At 37.6% G+C, this 25,268-nt stretch overlaps 1 protein-coding gene and 1 long non-coding RNA gene across 2 annotated transcripts in view; one reads left to right on the top strand and one right to left on the bottom strand.

Moving 5' to 3' along the window:
• Positions 1–25,268, top strand: part of LOC100744926 (neurexin-3b-like) — a gene marked incomplete at its 3' end in the record, with an annotated part of 469,693 nt that overhangs the window by 180,332 nt on the left and 264,093 nt on the right. The window lies entirely within an intron of this gene.
• Positions 15,826–16,175, bottom strand: LOC112212607. The gene is made up of 2 exons (XR_002946436.2): positions 16,069–16,175; positions 15,826–15,911 (listed from the first exon to the last, which is right to left on the bottom strand). It is a non-coding gene; the product is annotated as an uncharacterized LOC112212607 (long non-coding RNA).

Raw genomic sequence — 25,268 nt, 5'->3', positions numbered from 1 at the left:
CTGTGGCTGTAGAACGAAGCTGTAAAAGGACTGTTTTATTTTTCAATTTTACTAGCGTGAAAGCTGGTCGTAACACAAAGTGTCGTCATTTCTTCATGACGAGTATACTCGTCGAAAACGGCTAACTGTTTAGGGATTAAAGTTACGTTTCTCACAAGAATCCATCGTTCGTACGTCTGTTCGTTCGTGGATTTCTATTTGCTGTGTGGAAACAGGACGCCAGGGTAAAATTACGCGGAACACTATACGTCGGTACTCGCGTAATCAGAATAATAAGATAGCCTGTCTGATGCTCGTGCAGCTGAATAAACGTTGGCTCGTTCTCTCGACTTGACTGCGCTTTTCGCCAGAGATCAGGCGAATCAGCATTCGCCAAGTTGCTGTAAATCCTACGGGGAATCTGCTTGATCTCTCCGACGCGAGAAACGCGCACGAGGGATGAAGAAAAGCTGAAAGGGCCACGCGAGAAACAATACATCCAGCCACCTACACGACTCGTATCTCGCGCCACGCTTTCCATATACATAATATGCACATACATAGTGTGCTGTTCTGACTCGAGGCAAATAAATGCTTTCAGTCGAACAGCGTTGCTTTTATCGTTCGCACTGTAATCACCAGCGATCCTACTACCACACCGAACTCTAGTACAAACTGAAACGCTCTCTGCGTGTCAATCTCGAGATCGTGCGTGTCATTGTTCACCGTGTACACACGGAGTAGCGTTAGGAGGGGAAAAAGTGGATGTTAATCTTTTGTGAAAGCGCGAGAAGAAGAGAGAAAATTGCTGAAACAAGGCTACACTTATTTTCTTTATTATTATTTCCTCTTATTTCTTAAGTCACCTTTATCCTTTATTTTTTTAATTTATTTATTTATTACTTTGTCTGAAAAGTTTCTTTCGTTTCATAATAAATCAACAACAATTTCTGGGCCAAATCCTCACTCTCATAGTGTTACAATACAATAGAAAAACAGGCAGCACGTTCATATATTTATAACACAAGGATATTACCAAAAAAGTTAAGCTCATAGCTCTAAGGTTACAAGGAACATAAATAGAAATCTATTTGTTAGGTTCTTTGTTCCTAGACCTTGCAACCCAAAACATAATTTATATTCAAGGGCACGACAATATGCACCTCTCGTTATTTAGAATATTTTTGTTTCACTAAATTCTATTTTCCATGTAATGGCAGTCCCAAGGTCACTGATATACACAATTAAAGATGTAGAATTCTTCTTCAACCAATTACTTCAACTGGTTCCATCCTGTTGAGATGTGTATAATTTTGTGTGCTACACTTGATTAGCCGCGTATTAGGTTGTCCGAAAAGTTTCTTTCGTTTCATAAGATGATAATAGACGAACAACAATTTTTCTTTTATATTGTTTTATCGAATTAGGTATGATCCATTTTAATGGATAAAAACAATTTGAACTATAAAAGGCTTGGTATTGTAAAGATCAAGCAGAACACAAATTACAAAAAACTAAATGACGTAGAGCATAACGCAAGATAACATACATAAGCCATGATAATACAAAAACATATTACACATATATGCAAAACAATATAGATATATGTATGTATACAATGACAGACACAATACATAACAATATACACATACATACGTACATAATAAAATTATAGTAAAAATGTAGATATAATACATGACATATAACGTGTAAGAATGTTATGTTCTGGTTGATTTCATTCACCGCTGTTCTCATTTGCATCATCACGTCCATCAGTTTCCTGTGGCAATCAACTTTCAAGCATGTAATCTGAAATACAACAAAAATTCAACAAACCAACATAATAACTAAAAACATTGTGCGTTTATTATTCCCTTATAAAACGAAAGAAACTTTTCGGACAACCTAATAATCCGTCTTGTCTTCCTAAATTTATTGTCACGTGAATCATTCACCAGCGATTATTAACGATCGTTCGATGGACTCTTCTTTCTTTTTATCTCATCTCGTATTTACATTCTCATCGCTGGTTATTGCAGCCTCTTAATTATTAACAATATCTGTGTATTTACGATCTACGATCGTAGATCGAGTCTATGTTGAGCTTAGGGGAAACTTCAAGTTCTCTAGCAATTTACTCCGATACGATAAAATTGTTGGAAGTTCGAATGATCGATGGCTGTCCAGCTGTGTTAACGAAAATAGCAAAAGGTTTTTTGTACAGGTACTTACGGTTGTGTTTAATGATTTAAGGCATCAAGTTTAGCAAGAAACGTGCACGTCAACATTGAACGAGCAGCCGATTGAGATATAGCGCTTGGATAGTAATAAGATGGCCTGATTTATCGCACACGTGGATTTTCCCACGTAAAAATCACGTTCTTTCGCACTAAACGCGTTTCTACGGAGAATAAAAAGCGATATAAAAATTGAAGTTGAATAGCTGGCTGTTTCAAGAAGAAGTCACGATAATTTACATTATCTGAAGATAATTCATTTCGTTATTGCTGCTCTCTCTCTGAGGAAAAGTTTTTAATTTAATTTTCAATTTAATCAACGTGAAGTATATGAAAAAAAAATGTCTGGCAGTAAAAAATTGGTAAAACAGAAGTTCAAATTACATTGGAATAAATATAATGTAATATTGAAGAAATAATGTGACATAAAAATGATATGATGCAAAGGAATATAATACACATGAAAATAACGAAACAATAATTAGCATCTTTCGACATGATACTACGTTTGTTAAACAATAGATAACAGGAAGTTGATGAAACTCGTCTATACGCTACATTGCTAACAAGAATATCGATACACGTGGTTGTTATATAAGGGAAATAATAAAACGATGGAGGTAACGAGAAAGGAAATAAAACACACGATTGTTTGTTATGAAACGAACTGCGGGATCGGCATGAAAAATCTTTCTCTAAGGAAAAATCACGCCGAGGGAAATTGTATCGTTCGCGATGTAGCATGAAAATGGAAACGAAGAAGTTGAACGGAAGAAACATTGTTTACGTAGAACGTAGCAACTTCCACGTATCGATGTTGCAACCAACAAAGATCTTCGTATACGACAATCATTTATTCAACACGCATCATAATGTATCGTTTCTTCGATGAGAATTAATAAAATTGTACGAAGTAACAGATATAGGACTCTGAAAAAGCTTTGAAATTTGTCAACTTCCTCGGTATACTATCCAAGAGATACAATTTAAAATCTCGTGCATAAAAAATAGACTAATAGAAAAACCTATAATTGTTAAAAAGAGAAAAAGGATCTGTTAATTCTGCTGGAAGAAATTTGCCATGTCAAAATTCCAATAAAAAAGAAAAAAAAGATCAAACTGGATATTAACCAAATATATCCAGTGCAGGAACTCGTACCATTATATAAACTTTCTATTTATTAACCAGTTAGTCGTTGCCATTGTCTTTGAAAAGTGTATTGCTAAAATGTGTCGCGATGAGCAAACGATGACGAGTAGTATACTTTCGAGACACAGGGTATATAACATAGAATTAAGTTGTAGCGAAACGACTGTATTATTTTTTCATTTTATTGCTGCAATTTACCGCAATCTAAACAGCAAATCGCAGCTACATTTTACACACGACGAGTATACTCGTCGTAACAGAAAACATTGCCAAAGCATCACGAGTATACTCGTCGTAACAGAAACATCGCCAAAGCATCACGAGTATACTCGTTGTAATTGAAACATCGCCGAAACGTGACGAGTATACTCGTCGTAACAGAAACATCGCCAAAGCATCACGAGAATGCTCGTCGAAAACAACTAACAGTTTAATTATTAATTATTAATTATTATCCAAATGTAAAGCAATTTCTGTTCAAATCTATTAGAACCATCAAAAACTGGTTGAAATTTCTAAATGCCAACGAAGAAGGAAGCTGCGCGCGTTTTCAATCCACGCAGCTGCAAAAATTCGAATTCGTCGCTGGGAATTTATACAGCGACAGCCAATTCGAAAGAAACGAAACCGCGGACCGGAGTTGATAGTATTCATACAGCGAATGCAGCGTTTTAAATTCTGTTGGAGCAAACATCGGAGGGAAGAGCGGCTGCATGGGCGAGCAAACGGCCGCGATATTAGTCGGCCAGGCTCGTTCGTTCGTGTATTCAATTGGAGGCGTTATCGCGGCCCGCTCACGAGCAGTCGAAAACCATTCGCTTAAATTTTTGCCAGGGCCACTCGGTGCTTTCGATGCATCGCGGTATTATGCGGTTGCACGGACCCAGCCATTCGATTTATCAGGTATCCGTGGCCCGATAACAAATGAAATATGCGAGTACGCCATCTTTACCAACGTAACGATGTTTAATCTGACCACCATGCCCCGACCTACATTCCCCGTAGACGTTTAAGCGATTCCATCGACCGTATTGTAGCGGCACTCAACAGCAAACGGGTTCCGTCGGGTTCTGTCCAGTGACTTGCTACACAAACACTCTATCCTCAGCTGGACGATAGCAGTGTCACGTAAACTTGAGACTTAGATCATAAAAAAAAGAAGGGTGAGCCGTAACCCAATTCATAACTTCCTTTTATCAAACTTTATTGAAAATAAAATGGTTTTACAGAGGTGGAATAATATACTGAATCAGAGGAAGGCTGAAGGAGAATTGCCCGAGCTTGCTGAAGTCTCGGCTTATATGCGTTTTGGTTTGGCGATGTTGAGGGGTTCGGTGTAGGTTATGATGATAAGGTGGTGACGTGTGCAAAGGAGTCCGAAGATCGAGGGTCGATGTCTTATCTCTGGTGTAGACTAAGATGTGGTCGATGTCACAGCAGCGCAGTGGTTAACGTAGTTGGCTACGATCGTTCAAGATCCAGGTTCGAATCCCGGCACTCACAGTTCCGTTTTTCACGATTTCTAGGAGAGGAAAAGGGAGCGGCCCGGATGGTTGAAAGAAGAAAATCCAAAAGAAAAGACAAAAAAATCTTATACACACCAGCAGCAACACTATCACGACCTATCCCACCACAGTGTATAAATTCCGGCCGATTAAAAAATGTACTACACGCGCAGTTGTAATTGGCGGTCCGAGCCAAGTCCGAAAGAAATTAGGCGAAAATCCGGGAATAACAAAGTTTCTTTGGAATTGCCTCGTTTCCGAGAAAAAATTGCCCAGTGTACAGGGTGTCGCAAACTAAACGCCAAACTGCCAGGGTTCAAACCACAAATGGAAAGAAGGTAAAAACGTGTTGTACAGAGTTTGCCAGTAAAGAGGACTTTTGTTATAGAGCTATAAACAAATATTATATAAACTGTTATATAAAAATACATAAAACAGATAACGACGGGTTCTTCATAATTCTGCGCCACAATGTTCATTCATAAACTTTACACGTCTTTCTCGTCTTCTCGCCTGTAGATGTTAAGCCCTGGCAGTTTGGTCGTTTAAATTTGCAACAGCCTGTACGTGCATTTGATTAATTCCCAGTTGACGAAGAACAGGCAACCAACAGTTAGGTTATTTTACGCGTGAAAATAAATGGCAAACATGGAAAAAAACCTTCTCGCGAAGAATCTGATTTTTGCGAAGATCGAGTCTACAAGTTTGTTCAATTGACCGACTAACGTAGCAGGCTAATTCCTCGGTAAAACGTTCAATTTCTACTTTTTTCGGGACCTAAAACGACAAAATTTTATTCTACAATTCCAACTTATGTTCCCAGCACGTAGGACTTTCTTTATCCATTTGCCTCCAGTTGGAATTGCACGGGGCAAACAAATGTATCGTATTCGACGAGCTTTTGAACTCGATCTTCTCGCTGGTGAAGATCGCAGCGGAATTTTGTTGCTCGTTGCTTTCGTTTCACTTGCACCCATAGAATTCACCTAATTTCGGACCACGGTGTATTTCAAAAGCAGATGCCGACTCGATCCTTCATCCGCGTTCTGTATTCGGTTTACCTGTTACCTACGAAGATTGGCTACACACCTGTTGCGATCGAAGCTTTCGTAATGATCGTTCTGGTTGCCACTCGGTTTCCCTTGTTTCACGATTTGCTCGTCTTTTTTTTTTTTTTTGTTGAGGTTGATCCGGTTTCCGAGTGTTTTTTCAACATGCTAGGAAGTTGTAGCAAATCGTATAAAATGGATCGAGTGCGCCTGTGGATGGACGTTTCGCATGTTCTGGCTGTTTTATTTATGTACTTGCTGTTAGTACATATACAGGTTGTCGTAGATACATAGAAATAGAAGATACAGTATGTATTTTAAATAGAAATGAAGCAGTCGATGCAGCATTACTCGGCGTTTTAAATTCTGAACGATGATAAATCGGAACGTGGAATTGTTTTGTTAACGTGGAAATTATATTGGGTTGGCAACTAAGTGATTGCGGATTTTGTCAATACCATTTAATGATAAAAACCGCAATCACTTAGTTGCCAACGCGATATTTCGAACACAGTATTTTTGTAATTAATTTTACGTGGAAAGAAAATATTTAGGATTAAATAAACATATTCGGGGGAATAATTAATCGATTGAATAAATTAAGAGGAAGCTCAAGTACAACGGTGCTTGAAACGGGCAGCGTTACTCTGAAATGTATGATTTTTCGAAATATAACAAAATACTTTGGAGTTTGCAATTTGGAAACATGCATTCTGTGTCACAAGGATATCGAAAAGTAATTGAAAAGTAAGTAATTTAACTACGATTTGTTTTAATATCTCTTACACAATATCGTTATTTCGTAATTTTTTATGCAATATTTTTTTTACACATTTTACCATGATGTGTTTCAATATTTCATGTTACTCCTTCTTGGTTGCTTTATCAATGTTTATTAAAAGCAATTTCAAATAATTAAAATTGAAAGTATGTATATATAAATTAAGAGCAATAATAAACTAATGAAAATTAAAAGCAATTAAAATTAATTAGAATTAAAAGCAATTAAAGCTAATTAAAATACATATCATGCATACATTTACATCGAACCATTGCGCAGACTGTCAAATCGACTGGTTTTACAATTTTATTTTAAAATTCCTACTTCTTGTTATATTTTGTCCGCAATGATGTAATGACTTTTGCAATGATAACTAAAAGAATAATGTAATGAATTTTATTTTGTTTTTATGTATTCAAACTGAAAATAATTTGTATCAAGGGTACTTATACCAATAGCAGTGAAAATGACTGGTACTTGTCAAAGTGTACAGGAGTCCTGCACTATGTTTATCGAACCCTAATTATCCAGTTTCCTCGTTTTCTGCAACTTGCCACATGTTTTCCAAATTTTTCCCGCGTATCATTCGATACGACGATATCAGTTATCAGGAAAATTCCGGATCGATCGCTAAATCGCTAGATGCTAACGCTAGAAATGCCACAGCAGTCAAAACTGGTCCTACAATTTTATAAATGTGCCAACCCTCATTTAGGTCGATCATGGTCGCAGATGGATTAATAATAGCAAAAATGTACCACATAACATGGAATTGCTTCTGTAAGAAAGTAATAAATCAATAAATATAAAAATATTCTATTATTACGTATTTTTTAAAGACCATTTTCACTGGTTGTGATAGAAATAGCGTCGTGTTAACTATCGGTGGTTCTAGTGTTAACGCGATGATTGAAACGAACGAAAGAAGCGTTCGTGGAGAGAAAATTCTCTCGCTGTGAACGTTGAAGAAACAACCGAGAAAGACTGGAAATCCGCATAGCAAGGATTCGAGCGTTTTACGATTGCGAAGTGACAACTGTTTGAAATCTGCTTTACTAGATTCCAGATCGTGTAAATGGAAGCGTAAATTCTCGGTGTGCGAGTGTGCGACGATCGAGGCTGGGAAATGGGCACATCTTCTTCGGCTCTTCATTTTATAGTTTCCAATCTTCAGGGCTGTGCAAACGCGGCAAAGCTGTTCACCGAGTCCGGCGAAAGTATCGTAGAAATCATGGTGACTCGAAACGGTATTCCTTCGATCTGACGATCATTGCGAAATCCGTAAAGTGCATTATTCGTATTTGAAGAGTAAGAAGTTTGCCTGTAGCGTAGTCTATGTTTCGCCTAGTTCATGCTCGAACGACGCAACTCTTGTTATATCGCTCGGTACAATGAAATGAAGAGTAGTCATGGAATTAATGTTAACGTGCTATATGCTGTATTATAACAAATTTTATAGTGCGGATGGTTTAGAAATCAGTGGCCACGATTTTTCAGACACCTCGGATAATCGGACAACGAGGGGTTTTGACCAAAAGTTAAGTAAAACTAAAATAAAAGTTGATTAGATAAACTTTCAATCGACTGAAAATCACAGTGTTGGAAAATTGCAACCTATGTTCTTAATCCAAGCTGGCGAATTTTCTATTTTCTACATTACAAACTTCTCATGAACTTTCTACATTTTTCTGGGAAGACCGGACGATTTGATGAAACCTAAAGTGACTGAGGATCTTCGTTACTTTCGACAACGAATAGTCGACATTATACGCAAAATTCAAAGTCCCCTGCACGCGTCTCTTCGCTGGACGAATTAATCGAAGATCATTTTAGGAGAAAAATCAAACCTATCAATACAATTTACCATATAATCTACGAATTAAGATGAATAACAGCCAAGTTGCTCTCAGATTCTCAGCTTTAAAAGAATTTCTCAGGCCTCGCTTCTTACGCCTAAGACCGGAAACTCTAGCAACGTGCACTGTTGCGACGATAAATAAAAGAAACCAACCCTTAAACAACTAATCCGAGACGCCTTTAACTAACCAAGTTTGGTGGAAAGTGTCGCGAAGCTTTTAACACGATGCTTTTAAAATCGCGGAACACGTGGCGGAAGCAAACCACACTGACAACAACGATAACGATATGCAAAGCTGCTGGTGTGAAACTAGACCACGATCCTGAAAGCGTTACTCTGGCGTGTAATAATTTCCTCAAGGGTTTCCCGGTTAGATGTAACTCCGGGGATTGCGAAATCTACCGACGAGTTTCCGTTGTGGTAATCCGTGCTGGCTGACGATATAGCCAGGAAGATGGTGAGACAAACACGATGGAAACTGGCGCGTGAGGCGAAGGACAGTCTGGCCAACTGTCCCTTAGCCTTCATCTAAGTTATACCTCAAGTTTCGCTTTTATCACGCGCCGCTACTTCGCTACACAGATACGGCTACTCGTTAATCTGTCGGATCATTGCGATGAAGCTTATTTTTATCGAGATATGTGAGGTGGTATGTTGGTGAAAGTGCCCTCAAGAAATACTCTTGATGTCCAACAAAAAAGTTTATTAAACTAGTAACAATCAACAGTCAACAATTTACGGTCAACAATTAACGATTAACGGTTAATTATCAAGAGTCAATAATCACGTATCTCTAATTGTGTTTGCTTCGCTATGACGCTTTTTACCTTTCGCACTTCTCACCTCGGGGCAGAATGAATCTTTGGTCCGAAACCAAATGGATTCTTTTCTTTGTTGGTCCTCGATATTCCCACTACGCACGTGTTTATTAGATGCCCGTGTAACGTCAATCCACATCAGAGACCAGGCCACACACCGTGGACAAGGTGGTAGCCAAATGCCTGCACATCCTTGGCGCGTATTCTCAATAGTCCTAAGGACCCACCATGGGTCTTGGCATTTTCATAGTTAAGGTCCTTCAGACCAAACAAGTATCTTTCGTTTCAGGTTTCCTTTACATTTATTGTTTTCCACGGGTCGACACGGGAAAATTAGTTTTCCTCGCGTTTGGTATCTCCCGTTAGCAACTTTCTCTCGAGGGCGGCTAAAACCCTTCCTGCTCCACCAACCTTCTTATTATCCAATCGGAAGCGGTGTCTACTGCCCTCACTTTCCTAACCAAAATTGTCATCGACAAATCCGATGGTCCCGTGTCCTTGGACACACCCATCCCTAGCTTTCCTCAGACACAGTATCGTCGATAAAACTTCACTTATTCCGTATCCTTGGAATAGTCGACGTATCTTTACCGGTTTCTACCCTCAGACCAGTCGCGTACTGAACGTATCAGTGTAACTAAGTTTTACATAAAGTTGCTGGAGTGAATTATGATTTATGTGTGTTTATTCAGTGTGTATTCCATCGTGATCGCTGAATTCATCATAAAGTCTGATAAAAGCAAAATTGATAGTTGTGTTACGACTCAGCTATTTTATTTTATCATCCAACCCTCAAGTTTACGTGACACCCGTGTCTGCATTCTTCCGAATATTCGGCGAAAGAACCGTAGGGATATCGATGGTACATTAGGCATGTCGGCTTTGAGGGTATAGCGCTTTGTGTCGCGAAGCCGTTGGAAAGTTGCGTGATCGAGTGCCGCCACATGTGTATAATTTTTTGTGCTAGACTAGATTAGCTTCGTAGTAGTGATACATGTATGTGAATATCAGTGTGTGGAAGTATGCGTGTGCGCGGCGTCTCGAAAACAAGGGAATGTAAACTGTTCAGTTAACAGCTGGTATGGAAGAAAGTGCTGAGACGCGTGCAAGTGTGTATCGGTGAATATCTTTGCAATCGCTTATCAAATAAATATATAACTATTGTAATATAAATTCTAAGTGTAAATTTAGTGTTTCTATACCATTATTTCGGCTATTAAGATCCAACAATTCTCAACAATTTTATTGCCGAGATGCTACATTCTCACGTATCCTACAAATACATCATCGACCATATACATGTGTATTATTAAAGTACATATGTATTGTAGTTTCAATGAATTTCGAACGTTTTATCAAATTAAAAAAAAAACGTGCAAGACGAGTGTATTAAAATTTCCTGATTATCGGAGAAAATGATTTTCCACAATTTTGATTCTTGAAACGTATATTCTTCGTGTTGCATCCTTCGTGTTTTGTAGCTAAGTTTTATAGGCGGCAAGTTTGTAGGAAAAAGGAGGAAAAAACGCGTATTTTCGTAACTCGCAGAGTTAATGTGTTTACCGAAACGACATTATACACTTGTTGACTTCAGAGCCAGCAACTTTAGCTTCGAGAGAAGCTGACTTCGTTACGATTAACTGTTAATGGACTTTTCTTAACGGCGTATACTAAATATTATCTTCTAACGAGCAACAAGTGTTTGGTTATTAATCACGAAATTACCGGACTTTTACTTTCTACTTTTGCAAATTAGAGAAGCAGAAAAGACAAAACAATGAAATCGCGAAAGCCAGGCAATTACGAAGAACAGTTATCTCTACAGTGGAAATTAATCAAATCTAACTGTACACAATTACAACGATTCGTATAAATAAATAAAAAATAAAAAATAAATTAAAATAATAAACAGAAAATCTTAAATAAATACTCGTACTTCGTGTTATTATTCAAAAGTAGAAAAAGACTAAAAGAGACTAGCTGCATCGAGTTAATGAAATTTCAGAAGATTTTATACAGTGCATTTTATTAAGTGCACGCGTACCGAGCGAAAATTCAAAGTCGATTTTCTCGAGAACAAAGCCTCGAACGAAAAATTTTTATTCTATATTTCCCACTTCTTTTTTCGCGTAGAATAACCCCCTTTCCGCTTGTACCACCAGTTACCGACCACCCTGTATAACAAGCAACATATCTTGCAAAAGTTTCGTACGTAAAATTACATCCATAGTATTATAAATATATTTTATTTCATTTTCTCTTGCAACAATGCAAACAATTGCACCTAACAATAATCGCTCTAATTACAACCAGACATTGTCGTAATTAGACACTGTTGTCACTGCTTGCGCGCGTGACGTGGAAATGCCAACTTTCTGACCGCCTGTCCAGCTTCAAAACATTTTTACAGCGAGCAGATTGCACGCTTCGGCTTGCGTGACACGCCGCTTTCGTTAATTCGGCACAAATTGACCTGTCCTTTCCGCTACGTACGTTTAAATTGGAAAGCAATGGCCGGTCAACGATGGTTAAAGCTCCTCATCCAGTTTTCATTTAACTCTTACCAATGTCCTGGCAGACTGGTTTAAACTATGCGACAGTTATTCACCGACTTTGCATTATTTCCATTGTCCTAAATTCAAATTTACAGCCTTCAGAAAGTTCCACTGATAAGGTTTTAATTGGTTCTGACGATCGCGATGATAACGACCTCGCGCAATCCAGTTGAAAATTGTCTCGAAAAAGACTACGAACGGCCAACCAGAGCTTACGCTTTTGGAGGCAGAGTCGTTCTCTTCTTTCAACAAATCCGACCAACTTCTTCGTTGCATCGCGATTCCGCCATTGTCTTATGGCGAAGATCTTTATTATTGTTGTTATTAATTATGTTGCTTGACACGCTCGTTTGTCTTCCCCTCGATCGTCAGGCAATTTGGATAAAAAGCTTAGGATTTCGATCGTCAGGAAAGTTCTCAAGCCCAGTGGATACGTCGGTGGAAATTTGCAGGCCGATACGAACTGGATTGTAAGTAGCGCTTGGGGTTTACAAGGGCGGAAATGAAATCGGAAAACGAGCTGGTAACGATTCCGGCGTGGCGTAGCCTGGACTCGGTTCAGGCGACGTGAACGTCGGCGTCGAGGCTGCTTATTAAATAGCGTGGCTATAAATTGCCGAGCAATTCGCTCCGCCAGCTATCGCCGCGCCCCTCCATCCGCGAAACTTAGTCAATTTCCAGCAGCGTAAAGGTTTACACGCGCCGCCGACAGGTATTTACGCGCGAACGTGCGAATTCCGTGAATACCTTGAGCCGAGCTTTAATTCTCCGACTGCAGATGCGTCCACGGTGTTCCCGTCCATTTCCCGTTCCTTTCTTACGCCGATCGATGGTTTAGTGCCGCGCGGCACGCGAACACGCCCCGCTACATGCTTCCGTGCCTCTCTCGTCGTTTCCAACGTCTTTCTTTTATTTCCCTTCGTTTTTCTTCCTTCCTTTCCGTGTTTTTCGTTTTCTTTTCCTTTTCTCTCTCTTTTTTCTTGTCCTTTTTTTTGTTTCCGATCGGTGAATCATGGTGGAATGCGGAGGTTCAATCAGTTTCGAATTAGAAGAGATGGTCGAGCACGTGTCTCTCTTAATCCACGAACAATACGTACTGCGAGTAATTAGAGAGTTAGTTTGGTATTTTGCTGCGAGCAGATTATCTTATGTTGTTTTTTTAATCCTCTCACGATCGATACTTCAACAGTTTGTTAATAAATATATATTTGTCTTCGTGAAATTCATCTTTCGTTCATCAATTTCTGACGCATTGAATATTTTTTATAAAAAGAGGAGAAAATGATTTTATCGTTGACGATTGGTAAAGGGAAATGTTTGAGTGTAATTGAAAAAGAATTCCTGAAAGAGTTGAATATTATTCCTTCGTGACACACTGTGCAGATTTATTGGTAAGAACGTGGTCCTAATACGATGGATTATTGTCAAAATTATTGTCAGATTCTTTTACGTGTTAGGAAGCAACGTATTGGTTCAAATAGCTTTATGCCAAAAAACGCACAATTGAACGGAACGAAAGCGAATAATCGTTGAAATAAAAAGAAATACTGATTTTCATAGTGAAATTCTGCCTGTCGTTTATGTTTCTTAATAGTCTCATGCACAGTGATTTTAGATAACGTTAACTTGCAATCCTACGATACTTTTGTTACCAGTTAGCTGTTGCGGTCTCTTTGAAAAGTGTGTACCTAAAATGTAAGCGATGACGAGTATACTCGTCAGACACAGAATGGCGGAATTGTAATATAGAACGAAGTTGCAACGAAACGAACGTTTTATTGCCGACAGAGCTGGTCGTAGCACAAAATATTGCCATTCCTTCGCGACGAGTATACTCGTCAGACATAGAACGGCGGAATTGTAATATAGAATGAAGTTGCAACGAAACGAACGTTTTATTGCCGACAGAGCTGGTCGTATCACAAAATATTGCCATTCCTTCGCGACGAGTATACTCGTCAGACATAGAACGGCGGAACTGTAATATAGAATGAAGTTGTAACAAAATGAGCGGGTTATTTTCTAATTTTATTACCGACAGAGCTGGTCGTATCACAAAATATTGCCATTCCTTCGCGACGAGTATACTCGTCAATAGCAGCTAACTCCTTAAAAAACAGTTAATCGACGATCTTAAAACACACTCGCTCATGGAAGTTTAACAATAAGATCACGATAAATACTTTCATTTCAAACGCAATTCCTTTTTCTTACGTTCTAAAACATAATCCAACATCTCTAAGCCGATATCGTGAGAAAAGAAATATTTCGCTTGAAAATCATTCATATTCTCAGCTTCGTCGAGCCAACCGCTGTTCATCTTCTCCAACACCGATCGTAACAAATCCTCCTCGTTCTTATCTCTGCAAACTTTCTCCTCGGCAGAGCACGTAAGGCGCAAGGTAAACGTCATAGCTGAACTCGACTCGCCAATGCGAAAGGAGGCAAACTTTCCACGGTTGTCACAGGCCAACATAGCTGGGGCCAGAGAAAAATAGGAACACGCGTTGGTGAACCTACCGCCTCTGCCTGATGATCATAGTCGTACGTTGTCGCGGCAATATCGCGTCTGTCGTCAACGAAACAACGTCGTCGAATTCCGTTTCACCCCGGCTTTCCTGCGTCTCTTTGTGAAAATCACTCTTGCAATCTCGTCAGTTTAAGAAAGTTTCGGCCATGCCCCCGGGCGGACACCTCGCGCGATTACCCCTTTGAGGCAACTTGCGTCCAGGCACAACGTTTAATCAACTTGACAACTTTCGTAATCACGCTCGTAATACGGTCGCGTTAGTCGCGTGTAGGCCGAAGTTGAACGAGCCGACCCCGGCACCGAGTCGTTGAATAACGATGCGACGATTTCCGGAAAAAGCGTGTATAATTAGAAATTTAAGAGAGAGAGAGAGAGAGAGAAAAGAGAGGGAAGAGGCAGATTCAACCGGACGATGGATTTCCTTCTCGCGAAAGGGGACGAACCTGTACAGCGCCAACTAATTGAAATGTTAATTCGAAGCTGTGCTTGCTGAACGTTAGGCTTACGATTAGACGTTATCTGGTTGTATAACGAGATGGAAATGTAGTGCAGCGAATGATGGTGAAGTTGGGCAGTTGGTAATTTTGGAAATGCTATTCCTCTCGTTCCTCTCAGTTGGAAGTGGAATTGTCGTTGGGTGGCGGACGAAGCTGGCTAAGTTTTTCGTACACTGTGCAAAAGGCACGTAGAGGGAAATTTTTTTAATATTTTCTTTTTTATTATACAATTTGTACTCTACAATTTGTCCAGCTGGACATTTGGTAAATTTTTCTAACTTAATTGCTGAATAACATATGTCAGTAAATTTTTCTAATTTAATTGCTAAATAGCATGTGGATGGCTACCCCCAGTGGAACACCATCTTCAAGTTTGTCTACTTTAAGCAGTACAAATTTTTCTTTTTTTTCTATTATATAATTTGTACTTTACAATTTGTCCAGCTGGGCATTTGGTAAATTTTTCTAACCTAATTGCTGAATAACATATTGAAGGCTAACTCCAGTGGGATACCATCTTCAAGTTTGTCTATTTTAAGCAGTCAAAGTTTTCTTTTTTTTATTATTATTTAATTTGTACTTTACAATTTGTCCAGCTGGATATTCAGTAAATGTTTCTAACTTAATTGCTGAATAACATGTGGATGGCTACTCCCACAGGGATACCATCTTCAAGCTTGTCTATTTTAACCAGTCAAAGTTTTCTTTTTTTTATTATTATTTAATTTGTACTTTACAATTTGTCCAGCTGGATATTCAGTAAATGTTTCTAACTTAATTGCTGAATAACATGTGGATGGCTACTCCCACAGGGATACCATCTTCAAGCTTGTCTATTTTAACCAGTCAAAGTTTTCTTTTTTTTATTATTATTTAATTTGTACTTTACAATTTGTCCAGCTGGATATTCAGTAAATGTTTCTAACTTAATTGCTGAATAACATGTGGATGGCTACTCCCACAGGGATACCATCTTCAAGCTTGTCTATTTTAACCAGTCAAAGTTTTCTTTTTTTTATTATTATTTAATTTGTACTTTACAATTTGTCCAGCTGGACATTTGGTAAATGTTTCTAGCCTTATTGCTAAGTAACATGTGGATGGCTAACCTAACCTCAGCGGGATACCATCTTTAAGATTGACTATTTTATTTCTTTACTGAGGTCAGTGGGATGTTCTCTTTTTAGTCTCCTTTCTGTGAGAGTTTTGCTCGTTTCAACAGCCATGTTTGACATGTGTTGCTATTCTTTCCTTGTTTTTTTTTTTTTTGTTTCAAGTATGGTCAACGCTTCCTTTTGCTTCAGATTTTTATAATTCGTAAATATATGACGTTGTAACGCTGTCATCCAGATAGTAAGTACACTAATACTAGCGACATACTGAATGTGAGTTGGAAGTTAGAACCTGCAATTGAGTTGGGAACCGATGAAATGAATTTTTTGATTCAACTGATTGGAATGTTAATTATCAAAAGTTGTAATTACGTATCACGTAAAATGGAGTAATAAGTTAATAAATCCGCGCTAGTAACGTGAAATGAAATGTGATTTCGACCAGCCCAAGAGGGAAAAAATGGAGCCAAGTCGTTCGATGGATTCTGTTCGTTTCGATTACGTTCGTTCGTGCAGTTGTACCAACGATTCGATCGAGAACTGTAATGAGGCTGCACTTAATTAGTTGGAACTGAAGAAGCAATTATAGCGGACTACATTCGCCATGCCATTACGGACGCCGTTGATAAATGAATGAAATAGTTTTGAAGTACTTGATTGTCGGATGACATTTCTATTAACAACGGCGTAACTAATTATTAGCCTCAAGTCGAAACACCAAAGTGCCAACACTAATTAAATGAACGTGTGGTTGGCATCTGAAAATATTTTAGCTATATTTTTTTTTTCTTTTTGACAATCTAATTTTCCTTTGCCACGGAAAATCTAATTCTCATTGTGTTTAATAATTCAAACTTTGGAGCTCATTGTTCCAAATTAAATGACGGATGAACACACGTTAAACTGGGTTACTGAAAACGCTAAATTAATAATGTACGCCCGAAAGAAATATCTCATCGATCACGATATCACTAAATATTCAAACTTCTAATTTACTTTCCCACGATATTTTCTCAGTTTATACATCGTCCTCGACAAATGGTATTTAGTGAACGAGTGTATGAAATTTCCTAAAAGAATTATCCGCCCTCAGCTGCGCCCATTATTTCAATTTATATTTCCAATTAGAATAGATTTTATCGCTGTTAAATTTCATGCTACGTCTGTATATGTACAGCAACAAAAGGGATTTCGTTACGTAACAGGAATCCGGTTGATCGAATCGGACGTTTCGTCGAAACATAATGAAAATTCCGCAAATGCACCAAAACATATCACAGTTTGATACAACATTCACGTTATAGACACCACATAATAATTATTCAATCGCACAATTTATGAATTGCTATACGTAATAAATTGGTCGTGGTTGAAACTGGAAAGGAAACTATATAATAACAGAATTTCAGATTTAGTTTACAACGTAACTTGCTACTTTCCCTTGACACGGTTTTAAAAATTTTTATTCAGATATTCGCGTCTATATTCGAATTTATCACCTGGCCTCGCTTACCTTTCCGCAGTCAGGGATTGTACCCTCGTCTATTTGGTATTTTATTTTATTCTGCTTATTTTTATTTTGTTATATTTCGACATTTGATAATTTTAAACGCCAGCTTTAATCAAACAGGTCTGTGATAAAATCTTCAAAACGCGTGTAATACGTGCCAACTGTGTTTTGTGATACATATTGGGTTGGCAACTATGTAATTATTACCACCTAATGACAAAACCCGCAATTACATAGTTGCCAACCCAATACACTGCTCCTACACCCTAACGATAATTATTGAAAAATAACTTGGGATTTGTAAAATAATTTATTGATTAATAATATCGACAGGCAGCAGGTGGTATATTGTAATAAATTTATATACATTTTCCTTGATATTTTCAATTGTATCATTAAATATTTACGTAAAGATTTCCAATTTCCAACAAGGCTCATTACTGGTAGACACAGTGATCCACAAGCCATAAATTTCAAGCCACCAATACCAGTAACATAGCATAGTATCTGTAACAATATAATATAACGATACAATAGAAAATAATAGTAGCGTAATATTGTACATAGCATAAAAATATTCACTGTCATGGCACAACAAATTATTTTTATTGGAAAGGATAAAAATTTCGTAATTAAATTTTCCAAATTCCCTGACTTCCCATTATTTTATCATTAACTGAAAAATCGTAAAGGCAAATCTATAACTTACAACTCGTAACTCGTCAGTTTATTAACGTTATTAAATTACCCCGTACGCAAAAGAATGCTGGCGTGTAAAATTCAGCGATTTGTCGGCCAGGCAAAAATTCCATGTGCCGAACAATCGAAATAAAAGCCCGGATCCGCAATTAGCTCGGTATCGAGGTTCGATAATCTTGGTGCGCGCTTTTATATCAGCGATCTCATCGAGGAAGCCCAATGATATTACGACTAATTTCACGAACTGGATGGCGAGGACATAAAAGAGGGTTGAATTCGGTGGCGGAGGACCGCGGTCGCGTCAGTGAAATAACTGCGAATTAAAGGAGCCACAATGTCCTGTACATTTTATGACATTCGCTATGCTAGATAACGCGTTTCGAAGGAAGTGTATTTCTATTATTGTGTATGATAATACGAATGCAACATGCAATTATAACACATAATTGTTGATTGTATAGTAATTATATATACAAATGTAATATACGATAATACAATTATACAAATATAATATAACAAATGATATACAGTATTTGCTTATACATAGTTATTTTTTAATTGCCACTGGTATTTGCATATTGTCAGATAAATTACATCTTCCAGTAGACTATCCTCCAGGTAATTTGGTCAAACCATTTCAAACAAGAAGTATACAGGACTAGTCAGTGGATATTTTTCAGTCAGGTCATCTACTTCTTTCGCCTGTGTCCCTTGGAAAATGTAGAACCGGGGAATAAAATTGTAGAAAACACGAGTATTATTTTGTATGATAATACAAATGCAATATGCGATTATAACACATAATTGTTGATTATATAGTAATTATGTATACAATTATACAAATATACAATTATACAATTATATAGATATAATATAACAAATGGCACACAATATTGTATTGTTATAGACAAATTACTTAGACATAGTTATTTTTTAATTGCCACTGGTATTTGCATATTGTCAGATAAATTACATTTTCCTGTAGACTATCCTCCAGGTAATTTGGTCAAACCATTTCAAACAAGAAGTATACAGGACCAGTCAGTGGATATTTTTCAGTCTGATTTGGTTATCTATACAATTATACAAATATAATATAACAAATGGTACACAATATTGTATTGTTATAGACAAGTTGCTTAGACATAGTTATTTTTTAATTGCCACTGGTATTTGCATATTGTCAGATAAATTACATTTTCCTGTAGACTATCCTCCAGGTAATTTGGTCAAACCATTTCAAACAAGAAGTATACAGGACTAGTCAGTGGATATTTTTCAGTCTGATTTGGTTATCTATACAATTATACAAATATAATATAACAAATGGTACACAATATTGTATTGTTATAGACAAGTTGCTTAGACATAGTTATTTTTTAATTGCCGCTGGTATTTGCATATTGTCAGATAAATTACATCTTTTTGTATAGTAATTATATATAAAAATGCAATATGACAAGTTGCTTAGACATAGTTATTTTTTAATTGCCACTGGTATTTGCATATTGTCAGATAAATTACATTTTCCTGTAGACTATCCTCCAGGTAATTTGGTCAAACCATTTCAAACAAGAACTATACAGGACTAGTCAGTGGATATTTTTCAGTCTGATTTGGTTATCTATACAATTATACAAATATAATATAACAAATGGTACACAATATTGTATTGTTATAGACAAGTTGCTTAGACATAGTTATTTTTTAATTGCCACTGGTATTTGCATATTGTCAGATGAATTACATCTTCTTGTATAGTAATTATATATAAAAATGCAATATGACAAGTTGCTTAGACATAGTTATTTTTTAATTGCCACTGGTATTTGCATATTGTCAGATAAATTACATTTTCCTGTAGACTATCCTCCAGGTAATTTGGTCAAACCATTTCAAACAAGAACTATACAGGACTAGTCAGTGGATATTTTTCAGTCTGGCCATCCACTTATTTTGCTCGTGTCCCTTGTAAAAAGTCCAAAACCGAGGAATAAAATTGTAGAAAACACGAGTGCGAGGAGACACGTTTTACAAGAGGGAAGAGAAAAACGTATGCGTTAACGTAGTCGAAATTCGTGAAAAATAAAAAGAAAAGAATTGCATTGATTTAGGTCGGTGGCAGGGACAAGAGCGAAGAAACAATTAACTAAATTTCCTCCACACAGGCGACATTATGACACCATGTTCCAGCATTGTCAATAATTATTTGCAAAAAGAAATTGCATTTAAATTCTACGCTGCAGTGTTCTCATTGCTACGTAGAACATTTCCCAATGGAAAAGCAAAATTCTTCAATTTTACCATTTGCAGTGTCTTCTACAAAACAGTCTCCAGCTACTCGCTTAACTTGCTCACGTTAGGCTGTTGCCGTGGTTATTTTTATTTATTCGATCGTATTGCCGCAGTAAGAAATAAATAATAATAATTGCCAGCTGCAATTCAAAAGTCCCTGCAGCTGCTTGTTTAATTATTTTAAAACAATTCATTCCCCGTATAGTCCGCAAGGATTCGCTTACACGACCATTAGGTTAATAACGATGTTTCATAAACCGCTTAAACGTGGCGCTAGTTATTCTGCACACGTTGTATTATAAATAATTTTGACGATAAAAGCTCATAAAAAGAGAAGAAAAAGCAACGGGGAACTGTTAGTTACGTGCAGTGGAATAGCTTGACGCTAGGAATCCACTTGCGGCGGAACTCGCCTTCGACCTTTGCCATCCGATCACTTGGCAATTTCTCCGCGCAACGACTGTCGCCTCTAGGGATTTTCGCAGTTGGCGAGGCTGATGCCGTATTCAGCTGCTGCGGATAGTTGAAAACAATGCGTCCCGGAGGAAAGAAAATAGGCGTGTTCCCTTCTTTTTCCGGCAATGGTTGAAAGGAATCTTGGAAAAGTGCGATTTACTGATTACACTGCTGGGAACGTTTATCGCGTGACTCGAGTGGTAACACTGAAATCACCAAATCTGTAGGAACCACAGTGTACAGGTGTTCTGTCTTTGGAATAGGAATTTGGACTTTGAACAAATTGATTGATTTTTGTCCAGGTAGAACTTCAGAAAATTAGCAATAATTACATGTATATAGGTAGCTGTTATATATTTGTTTATGTAGCTCTATATATTTGTTTATAATTGTGTTATTGATTAATTGTTACTTAATATATCAAAACAGCCATTGTAATAAATTTTTGTTTTTCTCGATTACAGTAAGCAAGGGATGTACAAAGATGATATATAAAGGACAATTAATTGAATAACGTTATTATGAACAAACATTTACAACAATAATCCCTTCGACACTGTATACGATACATAATTGATCTTTATTACACGCTTCATTAATTCTAATCGTTATATTTAGATATGCGGTGTAGATTGACAGTTTTAGTGTTAAATACGTTGCATATTTTATTGTTGAATATATCGTATCATTCTTTGGTTATTTAGCTCTATGGAAACATGAATAATAACTCAGTGACAAACGAGAATTGCAACGAGCTATCCATAAAATATGATTCTAAGAAATTTTGTTTAAAAATTAACATCTTCCATGTCTAAAAGGTGTACGTTCGAGCTGGCGAATGAAGTAGAAAATACTGTTATTACGTTCACTGATTGTAATCCTATTTTATCGCGTGCACCTTTACACACTGTAGATAAATATAATCACAAGCGTGTAATCTATTCAATAATTTATCAAGTAAATACAAGCATTTCGAAATTGCTGTTCGACATCGAACACGATACTTGAAAAATAATAGTATTCATAGTACAGCCTATGATAGGTACCATTTTATGTAGCATCTTTTTCCTTGGTATTTTATCATACACTGCCCTGGTATTCTATTATATTTTTGAATGGACGTAAAATTAATAGAACCGAGGCGAACGCGATTATTACGAAGAATGGAAAATCTATAAAAGAAGAACAAAACTATTGGGTCCATCTATTGGATAGTGCCATTCAATTTCAAGCAAAAATTAAATTCGCCACAAAAGACGTATTATCATCGTATTGCTCGTCTCGTCATCCCATTGTCATCGTTTTCAGACAACTTTTCTGTATCCATGGTTTCTAGAAAATTGTTCCTTGTGGTCCATTCATCTTCCACATTTTCCCAATTCTCCAGCAACATCCAGCTAAATACAAAATTCCCTTGGAAGCTCGTCGCGTAATAGCAGCGATTTGTATTGGGTTGGCAACTAAGTGATTGCGCACTTTGTCGTTACCACCTAATGACAAAAGCCGCAATCACTTAGTTGCCAACATAATATTTCACCCATCTTATGTTTTGCCGCCGATTTGCAGGCTAATAATAATAATAATAATGCAAAGATAGTAGTTTTCATAGAATATTTCATACGCGTGCAATGGCCGTAATTTTCGAAACGCTCATAGGATGGCACGACTGTTCTGGGTCATCGATCTTCGCGACACTAACCACATTCTACGCGCACGAGGATTACGTTTAACGTTTTACTTTTTTGTATTCTTCATCATTGTCTGCCTGTGTATGACCAAGACGCGTACGATGAAGTTTCTCCACGACGATATCGCTGTCGTAGCTTCTTCGGCGTGAACGCGCGGTGCACTTGCGAGTGAGGGGGTTAAGCTGGAAACACAGGGAAATGGAAAGGTTTAGTTTGGTTTCAACATGGCAAATATTGAAGCACCGAACATGTACAATCGTCGGGCACATGCAATTGCAAGGCAAATTTTTTAGATATTTCTAAAATCAATAGCAATCCATGCACCGTGTATCGGAGGTCAACACGGTTTAAAACTTACTCCGTAGCATCGCAATTTTGGTAAAACGTATGTTTGAAAAAATCGAACGAAACATCAAAAGATATAGAAAATATAGAATGAAATTCACGAAGACTTTTCAAAGTAATTTTCTACTCGTATTTGCTTCATTACGTGCCTTTCCAATTTATTTATTGCCGAGAATTGTGCATCTTAATCATCGAAATAAATATATAGGAACATTCAGATTACACTTAGAATTGATATCAAAATAGTTTCAGATTTATTTCATTTGTGATGTACAAGATATTCGTCGATACACATTTGCACGCGTCTCAGCACTCTCTTTGTCTCGCCATCTTCCTTATCGACAGAACAGTCGCATTCTTCTGTTTTACGAGACGCTGTTCACGCACATACTCCAACATACTCGTACTCATATACTCGTGTCACTACTACGCGGCTAATCTAGTGTAGCACACAAAATTACACATATCTCAATAGTATGTAATAATAAAGGCCATAACTGTTCGAATTCTTTCGTAAATTATTATGTACGGATAATGTACGAGGACTGGAGGCAGAAAACACAATCAGTCGTACTTTTTATCACAGTCGTTTCACGCACCTCCGTCATTCGAAACTCATTCTTATTGGCTTGGAGACTAAGTACTGTTCGAATTCTTATGTACAGATGTCAATACCACCTAATGACAAAATCCGCAATCACTTAGTTGCCAATATTTAGTATCAATAAAAAAGTCATACGAAATTCTCCTTCTCGCAATATGAGGTACACTGTCGTCTTGCTTATCCGAGACCAGTTTAACCGAAGCTTCGTATTATCCGATGTGCTTTAAGCTTTATCATAACAGCATCTTTTTTCCAAAAATTTATCTCAAAGAAAATGTAAGGAGTCAGATATTATTTATTAAGACAGTTAATCAAACTTTCAATCGAGTAAACAGTTAATGGAACTGGAGTACATGTGTAGTGTATTACATTATGCTGTGCATGCACATACTCATACTCATATACGTGTGTCACTACTACGCAACTAATTTAGCGTAGCACACATAATTACACATATCTCGATATTTATGCATCATCGATACTTGTATTATACAATTTGTAGCAAATTACACACGCGAGGAAGAATTTCTTTCAGACATCGGTTCGATAAAAATTCTGTCGATAGTAGTCGATCTGTGACTTTCAATTTAATACGAAGAATCTAACATTTCCTATAGAAATGACGTTTTTACAAGGACTAATACATCCGGAGTAATATGACTGGAAATATTTTCGCTCGCTAGAACCCAAATACATTTTTTCTCAGATTTTCACTGACTTACCGTAAAAACGTCGATACGTTCTGTACGTGAGAACGCAGTCGTAAAACATTTGCGCGATAAAACTGTACGATCGCGTGTTGACAAGCGAACCTAGTCAATTTTAATCCCGTCCTTGTAAACTTGTAAAGCATGGTCGGTGGGTCGTGGCAGAAAATTTCATCACCACGTAAATTCTTTTCATCCCCATCATTCCCTCAGTTTTTATAAGCAATATTCCGTTTACTTAACGCAGAAGGATACAGCCGATTAGAATTTTTTACCTCGCTCTTCTTCTCCTATTACACGCTGTAATGTGCACGGAAGCTTTGTTGCTGAAAATTCCATTGATGAAAGACGAACAATCGTCTTTATGTTACGTACCTGCGTGCAGAGTTTGCGGCTAAACCGATAATAAAAAATCGAAAGAGATTTTTCCAAGCGATCCGATGTTTCATTTATTTGCAGATTACGCGCACTCGCGAAGAGTACCCTGGCCGTTAAATGGCCACGAGCCGGTTTGTTCAATATTTAAGATAGAAATTGGAAGGCTTAACGAACGACTTGCGAAAAATTGATTATCGAGCGTTGTGACGTGTGCACGTGCGGTGACTAAAGCACGGCCATTCCGCGGTGCTGCTTAGCTGGCGCATTTATATTTCAGCAGTGAAATGGCGAAACTGGGCGCGGGATACGGCCGCCCCGGAATTTTACAGACTCGTTAAACTGCATATTTCATCATCGTCCATTCGTGCATCGAGCGTGCCTGATTTTTTCAAAAATCGCCGATATCCATCGACAGAGACGTTAGCGAGTCCTGGAATTATCGGGCGAAAGTTACGAATTTTTGGCAACTGATTCGATCGGCGCGAATCGTTCGTTGCTGTCGGCTCGAGGTTTTT

Source organism: Bombus impatiens, unplaced genomic scaffold (genome assembly GCF_000188095.3).
Source record: "Bombus impatiens unplaced genomic scaffold, BIMP_2.2 scf_0232, whole genome shotgun sequence".
Taxonomy (NCBI): Eukaryota; Metazoa; Arthropoda; class Insecta; order Hymenoptera; family Apidae; genus Bombus; species Bombus impatiens.
This window is presented reverse-complemented; position numbering and strand designations above follow the sequence as displayed.